This window comes from Pleurodeles waltl, chromosome 9, assembly GCF_031143425.1.
Source record: "Pleurodeles waltl isolate 20211129_DDA chromosome 9, aPleWal1.hap1.20221129, whole genome shotgun sequence".
Taxonomy (NCBI): Eukaryota; Metazoa; Chordata; class Amphibia; order Caudata; family Salamandridae; genus Pleurodeles; species Pleurodeles waltl.
The window spans coordinates 241859650-241871657 of NC_090448.1; the positions used below are offsets into that span (position 1 = coordinate 241859650).

General features: G+C 47.6%; 1 protein-coding gene across 2 annotated transcripts in view; it reads left to right on the forward strand.

Moving 5' to 3' along the window:
- Nucleotides 1-4590: 4590 nt before the first annotated feature.
- The window catches only part of RAF1 (Raf-1 proto-oncogene, serine/threonine kinase), a 363516-nt gene continuing 356098 nt past the window's right edge, over nucleotides 4591-12008 (forward strand). The window contains exon 1 of one of the 2 annotated variants that reach the window (XM_069206644.1): nucleotides 4591-4878. The gene's annotated coding sequence lies outside the window, so the exon portion shown is untranslated. The remainder of the gene's footprint in view (nucleotides 4879-12008) is intronic. The other variant, XM_069206643.1, reaches the window with a different exon arrangement.

Consider the following 12008-nt stretch of genomic DNA (forward strand, 5'->3'; position numbering starts at 1 on the left):
CAAAAGCTACATATTTGTCCTGCCTTTCATTCCTCATGGCTGTTATGGTCTTGCCTGCTTTCTTCTGTGTGTGTGTTTTGATTGTGTCGTGATTGTACTACCAGTTGTGTCTGGACTGCTTGTGTGGGTGTGTGCTTTGCATTTGTCCCGCGGTGATGGCTGGGTATGGGGTGTTGGGCATGTATGTGTTTGGGACATTTATTTATGTTGATATTGTGTGTATTGACAGTGTTGGCATTTGTTATTTGGAGTGTGCTGTGCTTTTGTGTAGTTGTACTGTCTGCGTGCGTGTGTGTGGTGATTGGCATGTCAGAACTGCTGTGTGGTGTGTTTGCGTGGTGTGACGTTTGCCTCATTGTATGGCTGTGTGATTGTGTGTATTGGTAAAATGGTGTTGTTACGTTGTGTTGTTTGTATGTATTGTCAGGCAGGGGTGTGTGTTGTGGAGAGTTGACGGTACATATGAGGTGTTGCGGTTGTTGTGTACTTTGCTGGTGCTGTGTGTTGATGTGTTTGACAGTGACGGTGCGGTGTGTCTGCGGCTCGTGGGTGTTTTGGTAGTGTGTGTTGGCCGTGGTGTGTGTACTCAGTCTGTGTATATGTTGCTTTGTGGGAATGTGCATGTCATTGTTGGTGTACGTGTAGGTGATGCCATCGTCACCCGTACCTCATGTGTATGTTGTGTGTGCGTTGCTTCCTTGCCATTATGGGACAGTGACAGGTAAGTGTGTGTACTCACAATTGCTGCCGTCGTCGCTGGTTCCGGTGTCGTTGGGCGAGCAGGAGTAGCAGGAAGACATCTAGTTCAGGTTCCATGGTGGCTCCACACGGGTACAGCTTCCTGAAGGTGAGTGTCTCCATTTATACTGTTGGTTTCCGTGGTGGTGTGACCGCGACGGAAACCTTGGTGGTGTGCAACTTCATAATCTATCCGGGGGAAACAAGGTCTCTGCCAACCTGAAGGTGCCTCCGTGGTAGCCTGACTGCACTGGCGGTGAATTGGCTGTGTTCTGTTGTGAAGACCGTCATGGTCATAATTTGGGGGTCTTCACCGGCAGCATGTTGGCGGTATGACCACCACTGCCAACATGGCGGTCATGGAACCGCCAAACTTGTAATGACCCCCACTGTGTCTGGTCCTCAATGATGGGAACACAATACTTAAACACAATAGTGGACAGACATAGCACCTGTTCATTTCTTTCATTAGACCTGTCTGTTGCATTGGATACTGGCCATATTCTGATTCATTAAACATGCACTGATCAGCAGACAGGTCATTTGATGGGCTGGGCAATAGGAGGTCGAAGGTGGAGAGAGTGAGCCATTAATAGATGGTATAGACAAAGGGAGGCAGGACGAATGGAGGAAAAGCTGGGAACTAGGGGCCAGATGTAGCAAAGTGTTTGCGCCTCGCAAACGGCGAAAATCGCCGTTTGCGAGGCGCAAAAGCCACTTTGCTATTCAGAAATGCATTTTGCGAGTCGGCTCCGACTCGCAAAATGCATTTCCGACTCACAAATAGGAAGGGGTGTTCCCTTCCTATTTGCGACTCGCAGTGGGATGCAATTCCATTTGGAGTCGCAGTTACCATCCACTTCAAGTGGATGGTAACCCACTCGCAAATTGGAAGGGGTCCCCATGGGACCCCTTCCACTTTGTGAATGGACCCAAAAATATTTTTTCAGGGCAGGGAGTGGTCCAAGGGACCACTCCCTGCCCTGAAAAAATACCGAAACAAAAGGTTTCGTTTTTTTTTGCAGTGCAGCTCGTTTTCCTGTCAGGAAAACGGGCTACACTTCAAAAAAAAAAAACTGCTTTATTTAAAAGCAGGTCGCGAACATGGAGGTCTGCTGACGTCAGCAGGCCTCCATGTTAGCGAGTGCCTATACTCGCAATGGGGCCGCAATTTGCGACCCACCTCATGAATATTGATGAGGTGGGTCACTGCGACCCCATTGCGAGTCGCAGTCGGTGTCTGAGACACCGTACTGCATAGCAATTTGCGACTTGCAAATTGCGAGTCGCAGGGACTCGCAATTTGCAAGTCGCAAATTGCCAAGTTGCTACATCTGGCCCTAGATGAGGGAGAAGGGCAAATTGAAGAAGACAAACATTTGATAAGCGTTATTCCTCTTCTTTAAAGTGATTGAGTCCTTTGTATCTATGGCTGCAATTTCATTAGTCATGTTTAAGCATTTCATCTTGATAAAGCGTTTCCTGACATCGTCTATTGTTCACCCCACCTAATGCTGTGGAGTGGTACCTAATGATGATAATCCTGCATAGGGTGCCCACTACTGCATTTTTAACGAAAGGAGTCATTATTTAAATTTTCATGGAAGTGGTCAGTAGTATAATTTTACCATTCTTTAACACCCTAGGATGGCCTTCCTTAATTGGAATTAGCTCTCATGGAAGAAACGTTTGGAGATCCCTGCAATAGACCAATCAGGAGACTTTCCAAAACATAAACAGCTAGTAAGATGAAAGAGAATACAAGATGCATGAGCCATTTGGATGGTTAAAGGAAGGGCGGCACATGCCTGCGAGCAATCAAACAAACGGAGATGATAGCTGAAAAGGAAAAAAGGAGAACAAATCAGCAGTATGGAACAAATAGGAGCCAAAAAATGATACCAGAAAACCCATGGAAATAACGTTGGGTGTGGATTTGAACAAAGGCCACGTGCATGATTTCTGAACAAATTAATAGACGCCCCAACCTAGTATGCAGGATGGTCAGAACCGAAACCTGGCCTCTTCAGTCAGACAACTCTTTCTCGCTCTTCCTGCCCTTAGCAGTGAAAGAGTCTGGGACTGTGTTGGAAGAGGGTAAGGGATCCCAATAGGCACTGCATGTGCTTGTAGAGTCACTACCTAGGGTGGTGGAGGCTACTATTGTGTTAGAGTTGATCTGCAGATGGAAGATATCTTTGAGAATAGCTGTACGTGTAGCAAAAGAGGATAGTGTGATTAGGAAAATAAACCTATGACGGCAAAGATTTGTTCTAGAAAATGGCTGCAGCACCGGGGGCGATAACAGGAGCCTGGCTTTAGTGATGGAAGCTGACTGTCACTATGAAAGGTTGCTGCCATCACGGAGATTGGCAGTGGGAACTATTCTGGGTGTTTGTGAAGCTAACAAATGACTGTTTGTAAGCAGCCTCTGTGGCTAGTTCGACTGATTGTGAAAAAGTATGGTGGACTTTGATGAAAAAGTCGCAGGTATCGGGGCTCGTTGTGTGGATGGAACTTCCATCTAAAGCTGACTCTGGTGCTGGCGGTAGTGGAAGTAGAATGTGGTGAATGAAAGATGTCTGTGGTGGCTGAAACTAGCTGTGATGGACAAAGGCTAACCACAATGGATGAGAAGGATATATTTGGCAGTGGAGGATGACTGAGGGAGTAGATATTAACTGTGGTTTTAGAAGCTGGCTTTGTTGACTGAAGTTAGCTATATTGATGCTGCCTATTATAGTGGAGGCTCGCTGTTGAAATTAGTTATGTTTGGCTTTTGTGATGCATATTGGTTGTGGTGGAAGAACACGATTGTGACTTTGTAGGCTGACAACGATGGCAGGGGAAGGCTGTAGTGATGGAGGCTTGTGGTTTTTAAAGCAGGCAGTGAAATCCGAATGTGCAGGGAAAACTGTGCCGGACTGAATGCTAGTTATAGAGGTGAAAATTATTATGTAGTGAATGCTTTCTGTGGAAAAGTTGGCTGTGGTGGTGTATGGCTAGAAATAGCGACTATTGAGGCCGAGTCTGGTTCAGAGCGAGTATGGTAGTCGAAAGCAGTATTCAGGGCTGTGTTGATGGGGACTACCTGTGGTGGAGGTCTATGTTGTTGGGATTATGGCTACTATCGAGGTGCGCAAGGTGGCGGTGGCTAGGCGGGGTGTCGTGTTGATGGCAGTATACGACGCAAGTAGCTTTGGAATCATACAGTGATGACTGAGGAAGGCTGGGGTGGAATTGAGCAACCTTTGTGCTAGCAGGTGGTTGTGATACTACCGAAGGGCTGCAGAGATGAGCCTTTATTGCAGGGCTAGCAATGCTGCTGAAGGGGTGAGAGACGCGAGTAGGAACGGTGGTGAATGCTGGAAGCTGGCTCTGGTGGCTGAGTCTGGCTATGGCACCGGAGGTTGTTACTTGTGGTAGTCGAGGCCAGCTGCTATGTTACAAGCTGACTGCGTTGTGAAGGCTAGGTGTGGATGTGGTCTCTGCCTGTGTTGCGAAGTTTAACTGTTGTGGTTGGCGCTGGCTGGTGGTGGACGCCGGCTCGCTACATCGAAGAAGGTTAGCTGTCGTGGTTTATGCTGTCAGTGAGAGGTACAAGTGGTTGTACTGCAGAAAGAAAGAGGTTCGCTCAAGTTGAGCTCCACCTCACAGTGCACCGACACACCCCGGCCCTCCTTCAGGCGCTCTGTGGCTCCCCGCCAGGCACCGGGCAGCTGGGGCTGGGAGGTCCATCCACTCCCAGTCATTTTCTGAAGAAGAAAAGCTTTCCCGAGGAGCCGGAGTTGAGTGCCAGCGCCGGACCCTCCTCCCGCTTCAGACGGCAGGCTGGGCGGGCGGGGGAGGGGAGGAGAGCGGGCGGTGCTTGCCTGCGCCGCGGCGTCGGCTGGAGGAGGAGGAGGCGCGGTGGCCCCGGGACTGTGACTGGCCGCCCAGGGAGTGTGGGGCCCGCCGGAGACAGCCGAGCTCCGTCCGAGTGAGGCGCTGTGGAACCGGGGAGCGCCGTCTGTGAGGAGCTGCGGGCGCCGAGGACGGGACTTTGTGCGCCTCCCGGCCCGTCTGGCTGTTGTTGGTCCGCTGCCCTCGGCCGCTGCTCGCCCCAGGCACCCAGGGGACTGGACTGTCCCGCGGAGAGAGGTGAGTTATCGAGGCCCAGCCCCCTCCAGAGCTCCGGGGATAGAGATCCGAGTGCCAGCCCCTTGGCTGGTGAACCTCCCTCTGAGATTCCCCGACTCCTTCTCCTGGGCCGGCCGGAGCCTACACCCCGGGGCCCGACACCCCGTCCACTGCTGCTCCGGCTCCCCCGGGGCAGAGCAAGGCAACTTCTGCCGGGAACCGCCGCGGGCAGGATCTACAGAAATGGCTGCTGTACCTTTAGTCGTTGTGCCTCCTGTTGTCTGTATGCACTAGCTGTCTCTTACCCTTAAGTGTTGTATCCTATCCATTCCTTTTAAGGAGCCATCTCCTCTTTATTCCCTCTGTGCTTTTTACTCTCTGCTATTTGTGGACCTCACTTTCTGGGGCTTCTGCAGCCCCTACACACTATACATCCTGCCTTTACCTGATGCGGCCCTTACCCTCCGTGCCTACTACTGCCCTTACCTGTGGCGTGTCCCCTGTGACTTGTTTTCCCCTTACCTTCTGTGTATTCTGCTGCCCTTACCTGCTGTGCCTACTACTGTCATTATTCGCTGCGCCTACTACTGCCCTTTATCTGTGCCCCCTGTGGCTTAGCTTCTCCTTACCCTCCGAGTGTTTCCTCCCCCCTTACTCATGGTTGCCCTTACCAGCTGTGTGATATGCAGTCCATAGCTTTTTAAGGATCGGTCTCTTTTTGTTTCCTCCTGAGTCTTCTGCTCCCCTTACTCTGCATGCTACATTTTCCTCTCCTAGTGCTGCTTTGCTTCTTCCTCCCCGTGTGTTTTTCTCTCGCCCCATACTGCCCCCTGTATTCCAGCCCTCTGTGTGCTTCTCTGCCGCCCTCATATCCCTACATTCTCATAAGTCGCATTGACCTGTTTTCATCACCATTCTCGGCGCCCAGTCTTCCACTCTGTGTGCTCCTCTGCCACTCCTCGCTGTCCCTGCATTCCTCTCTTTCCCTGTTTTCATCACCCCTTGCTGCCTCTCTGTATTCTACTGAGTGCTCCTCTGCCACTCCTCGCTGCCCCCTGCACTTCTCTCCTTGCCATGTGTTTTCATCACCCCTTGCTGTCCTCCACTCTGTGTGCTCCTTTGCCACTCCTCCCTGCACCCTTTTGGTCTCACCCCTCTCCTTGCGAGTTGTTTTCATCTCCCCTTGCTGTCGCCAATATTCCACTCTGTTCTCGCTGCCCCCTCCACTCATCTCCTTGCCCTGTGTTTTCATCACCCCTCGCTGTCTCCCGCTCTGTGTGCTCCTCTGCCAGCTCCTCTGCCACTGCTCGCTGCCCCCTGCACTCCTCTCCTTGCCATGTTTACATCACCCCCTGCTGTTCCCTGTGTTCCACTCTGTGTGCCACTCCTCGCTGCCCCTTGCCCCCACCTTCTTGCTCTGTTTCCATCACCCTTGCTGTCCTGCCGCCTAGTCATCCCTCTCCTTGCCCTGTGTTTTCATCACCCGTCTGTGCCCCCTGGCTCTTTCCCAGCTGCAGTAAGCCCTACAGCTGAAACTCTGACTTCACCACACCTGCTGCATGCGTTTCCAGCTCCTCCCCAACACTAGCGTGGTTTCATTGTCACATTCTTTAATAATAATAAAAAGCCCCTTGTTCTTCACATTGTAATAAACTGCTGATGAAGTGCTGTAAACGTATTGACGTGCCCATGTTTTCATGTATGTGCCTGGAGTGGCCGCGGTATGTTGCTTTGTGGTCGGTGACCCTAATTCCTTAAGTGTTTCCAGCGCACATGCTTTATTGTTTTTGGCCATAATGTGAATTTTTTGACGTGCACTACCTTCCATGATACTTTACAGCTCGTGTTTTTCTGTTATATTTCGCAACGTTACCCCCTCACGTGTGTATGGTTACAGCTGAAATGTCGTCACGGAGTTTAATTGGTCAGCCGGCGGTGTAGCTCGGCTTGTGAGGCGACCTCGGGCGTGACCTGCAGGTCACAAGGTCAAATCCTAGCAGGGACCGACTCCGAACTTTATCCTTCCGAGGTCGTCAGTTGAGTGCCGTTACGTTATGTAATAGGTGACGCCTGTTATGTACAGCCCTTAGGATTGCAGTCTCCGGGTATAAGCGTTATGGTAAACCCGCACTATTATCATTATTATTATCATCTTCTTTATCTTGAAGTAGCTCGTGAGCGCTCTTGGAAGCTTGTAGAACTGTAGCCCCCCTGTTACCAGCTGCCTCTTAAAGAACATCGAGCTGACTAGGTCTTGTAAGAAGCGATGTCCTGTGCGAGCCTTCAACAAAGTTATCCAGCGCTAGAAGTGCAAATACGTGAATTCTGAAGACGTACTTTCACCATTTTGTATAGTTGAAAGCATGCGTCATCCGGCCCCCGAGAGCTGGAGGGAGTAAATGAATTTGTTTTGACAGTAATAAGTGAATGAGGTAGAAACAGAGACGGCTTAGATAGTGGTCATTTTTGTATAGTGCTTAAATTATATGGGGTTTCTGTTAGACTTGGCATCCTTAGCGTGGTCTCCCCTAACTCTTGGCTTGTTTCCCAGGTTGTTGATGTATGCTGGACTCTGTTTTTGTTACTCTGGGCTCTTTACCACTACTATCCAGTGCTAAAGTGCAAGTGGTCCTATGTAAAATGTATGTGTAATTGACTTTCCATGATTGGCATATTTGACTCACTAGTAAGTCCTTAGTACAGTGCACTAGAGGTGCCAAGGGCATGTACATCAAATGCTGCTAGTGGGCCTGCAGCACTGGTTATGCCACCCACATTAGTAGCCCTGTAATCATGGCTCAGACCTGCCATTGCAGTGTGTGTGTGTGCAGTTTTAAACTGCCAATTCGACTTGGCAAGTGTACCCACTTCCCAGGTCTAACTCTTCCCTTTTTATATATGTAAGACACCCCTAACGTAGGCCCTAGGGAGCACCATGAGCAGGGTGCAGTGTATGTTAAAGGTGGGGCATGTACTTATGTGTTTTACATGTCCTGAGAGTGAAATACTGCCAAATTCATTTTTCACTGTTGCAAGGCCTATCTCTCTGATAGGTTAACATGGGGGACTGCCTTTAAATATTATTAAAGAGCAGATTTCCTTTGGGAGCAGATAGACCTTGAGTTTGGGGTCTCTGAACTCACAATTTAAAAATACATCTTTTGGTGAAGTTGTTTTTTAGACTTGTGTGTGTGAAAATGCCACTTTAAGAAAGTAGACGTGTTCTTGCTTGAACCATTCTGTCTGGGTCAGTTTGACAGTTGGGCTGTTTGCAACTCTGTCTAGACAGTGACACAGAAGGAGCTGGGGTATGGCCTGCATATCCTGATGAGCCATCTGTGCTTGGAGGGAGGGGAGGAGTGGACACTCACACCTGAAAGGGCTATGTCTGCCCTCACACAAAGCAGTCTTCAACCCCCTGTTGTGTGTCTGGGGTCTGGCCTGGGCAAGGCAGGATCTCACAAACAAGAAAGACTTTCATTTGTAGTAGGCCTACTTCATAGGCAGAAAGGGGTATAAGAAGAGACCCCAAAACCCCTGAAAAGTGGATCACTCCTGGAATGAAGAGGAACCTGAGCTGAGGAGAAGTGCTGCTCTGCTTGTGACTGTGCTTTGTAGAGCTATCCTGCAGTTGCTGCTTCTGCCTGTGAAAGGGGACAAAGACTGGACTTTGTGGTATATTCCTGGTTGATAAGAATCTTCAAGGGCTTGGACTGAGCTTGCCCCCTGTTCTGAAGTCTTAGAGCCATCAAAGACTTCCCCTATCAGCACCTGGACTCTCTGCTGAGGCTCCTGACCTGACAAGTGGTGCCCTATCCAGTACCTAGGCCCTTGAAAGGAGAAGCTGCCGAATCCTGTGACGCCGCCTGCAAGCGACTCCATGGTCCTTGCTGGAGTGCGACGACTCTCGCAGGTCCGACACCGCTGCAGACCAAACGAAGTCCGCAACTCCGTGGAAGTCGCCCCACCATGTCGTGTCTGCCGGATATCGACTTCGCACTGATGCCGCCTCACCTCCACCGCTCCTCAGCAAGGACCCGATGCCTCTTTGTGACGCCTTAGCTCATTCGCCCCACAACACCGGAACCAACGCCTCCTCGATGCCACGATCTCCAACTTCGCGCACCAGCTTGTTTTTACACTTTACTGAGGTACTGTACCTGGGGGTCTGCGTGACTCCGTGCCCGGTGCCATTGTCGTTGGATTGTTGGGAACGACTCCATCACAACACCGTGTTAACACCACAAGCATTTTGTGTTTCTAAGCGCTATTTTTTAGTTTAATCTTTAAAAATTGAAAACTGACTTGTGTAAATCGGATTTTTGGTCGTTTTGGTTTTGTTTTGTTTAGATAAATATTGTGTATTTTTCTAAATCTGTGTTTTGTCATTTTGTAGTGTTTTTATTGAGTTACTGTGTGTTTTTTTTTTTTTGGTACAAATTCTTTACACCTGGTCTTTGAAGTTAAGCCTGCCTGCTCGTGCCAAGCTACCAAGGGGGTAAGCGCGGGTTAACTGAGTGTGATTCTCCTTTTCCTTGACTAGAGTGAGGGTCCTTGCTTGGACAGGGGGTAACCTGACTGCCAACCAAATACCCCATTTCTAACAGTTTCTAATTGTTTTTGTGGTTCATACTTTTTTACAGTGATCCTTGAAATTGCTTTTACTATTATTATGTAAATTTGTTAATGAAATATATGCTTATGTAGTAACACAATACAGATTGATTACATTGCTACATCGTACTGTCCCACAATAACGTTAGAAGTTCGTTTCTATTAACACCATGGACAATAAATTCTGAAGAATTGTAAACGTGTCAAGATACTATACTAATATTATATTGAGCGATTTTAAACATTGGGGCTACATTCATGACTCATAAAAGTCCAGCTGTTCAAATATATATATATATATATATATATATATATATATATATATATATATATATATTATAGATATATTTTTTTATTTTATTTTTCAACTGTGCTCGAACGTTCCCAGGGCTCAAAGTGCGTGCACGGTTTGTTAAGATGCCCTACAAATAGTAATTGAGTTTGAAGTTTAATTACAAATACTGCCTATAAAATAACGATGTGGAAGTGGAATACTCCCTCCCTGCCCCCGTAGCACTTCCAGGCAACATAGGGGTGAGTAGTAGCTTGTAATAACTTCACATTTTGGAAAAATATCAGTCGTTTGAAAGCGCCTCGAGTTGTCAGAAAATAGTGCTTAGTAACACGACGAGCTAACAGGAACTTAGGGCTAGATGTACCAAAGGGTTTTTCCCACTCTGTGTCAATGTGAAAATGTGTTTGTACATATGGCCCTTAATTCGGTATGAAAACAGTTAATTTACGCACTGCACCACGTGACTCCGAACTGAGGCATTCCTGTTCATTACCTCAGATAAAAGCCAGCCTGAGTGACAGTGTGCTGTGAGATGAAAGCCTTTGACTTAACTGAAGAACAAACACAACGTAATGCAGCGCATACAGGACGCAGTGTACAGCCTCTAGTCGCTAAGTACACAGAGATCACAAGCGCCGCACAGTGAAACGTGGAGATTTTCAAACCCTCGTGGGGGGGACATCTTGCCTTCGCTTGCTCGGTTGTTTTATAACTTGCTGTGAAAGAGTTGAAGCAGGAACATTCCCGGGTTGGCCAGGCCACTGTTTACCAAAACATCAGGTGCTTTGAGGCTTGTGAGGATAAGGCACAGTCTGCCCTCTGGAATGTGTAAACACCAAAGTCACAGCCTGTGTTGAGCAAAAAAACAAAGGGTTCATGTTTTGTTTTCTGTCAAAGAAGCATAACAAAATTGCCCTAGTTGATATTCTTTGACCTCATCCATCATTATTTCTCTATGCATATGTCTAACCCACGATGCCAAAACTTGCAACCCGCCCGCTCATCATAGTGGGTCTTCCCACCCACTATACAAGCGACCACTGCATGACTTAGCTTCCAACACCATAACTATGCATTTACATTCTTAGGGGACTGGCTCAGCCTCTTACCCTTCTGAGGTCGAGAAAATAAGTACTGTAGGGTCACAGTAAACCTCTTTCATGCTGCACCAAGAAGCTCTCCGGTAAATCTGGCTTTATGGACGTTCCTTATAGTCCGATGTCCATATTCTAACTCACTACAGCACTGCCCACTAACACGTACCACACACTACCTTTACCACAGCACACTTCATGACAGAACTCTGAATATACACCCAGTACACCCCGAAAATGCAGGTACCTGAGTGTTGAGGCATTCAATAGCACAGTGGTTTTTAACCTGTGCTGCGAGGGCCCGCAAATGTTTTTAAACTGAATACTATTACAATTAATACATTTAAATGAATACAATATATGCAAACAAAGGAGCAACATTAAAAGTTGAAATTTTCCAAATTTGTTAGGGAATTACACAAAATATTCTAATTTTGGGGCTTTTGTTTAGCGTATACATGTTTTTGTCTATTGTTTTGAGGTACACATTATAGAACTTGCTTAGGCTGGGGGGTCACTGGCTTACAATAATGTTTCAGTGGGGGTCCTCGGATTCCAATAATGATTCAGAGGGGGGCACATCAGTCAAAAGGTGAAGAGCCTCTGCAATTGTTACTTAAAACGCAATGGGCCCACGAGGATCTGCGGAAGCAATGTGACACAGCCCTCCTACCAAAGAACCTACAATTATCCCCGATCACTCTTCCGCTATTTCATTCGTCCCTTTCTAATTCTGAAGCTCATTTGGAGGTGTCGCCGTAACCGATATATTGTTGGCAGTCGTAGTGTAAACACTGGTTTTGTTATTAACAAATATGCGCCTACCACCTCATAGGACATGCAATGCAAATATGTATTTAAGATTTTTATCAAGGGTGGCTCTTCCCCATATTAGGTGCCAGTGTGCTTTTACCGGTAATAAACTAAAGATAGAATGGCTTTTGGTAAACCAATGCAAAGTTTCAAGGTAAACAAGAGTTTATTCAGCAGTTCCAGAATGACTGATATTGAAGCAAAAGTAGAAGGAGAAAAAGTTACGAATATTAAAATATAATAAGCGAAGTGGGCGATGCAATTAACCATATAAAGTAAAGTAGACTATTTTGTTATTGTATGTGCATTCTGATCTCGGGGCAAGTGTCTAATAA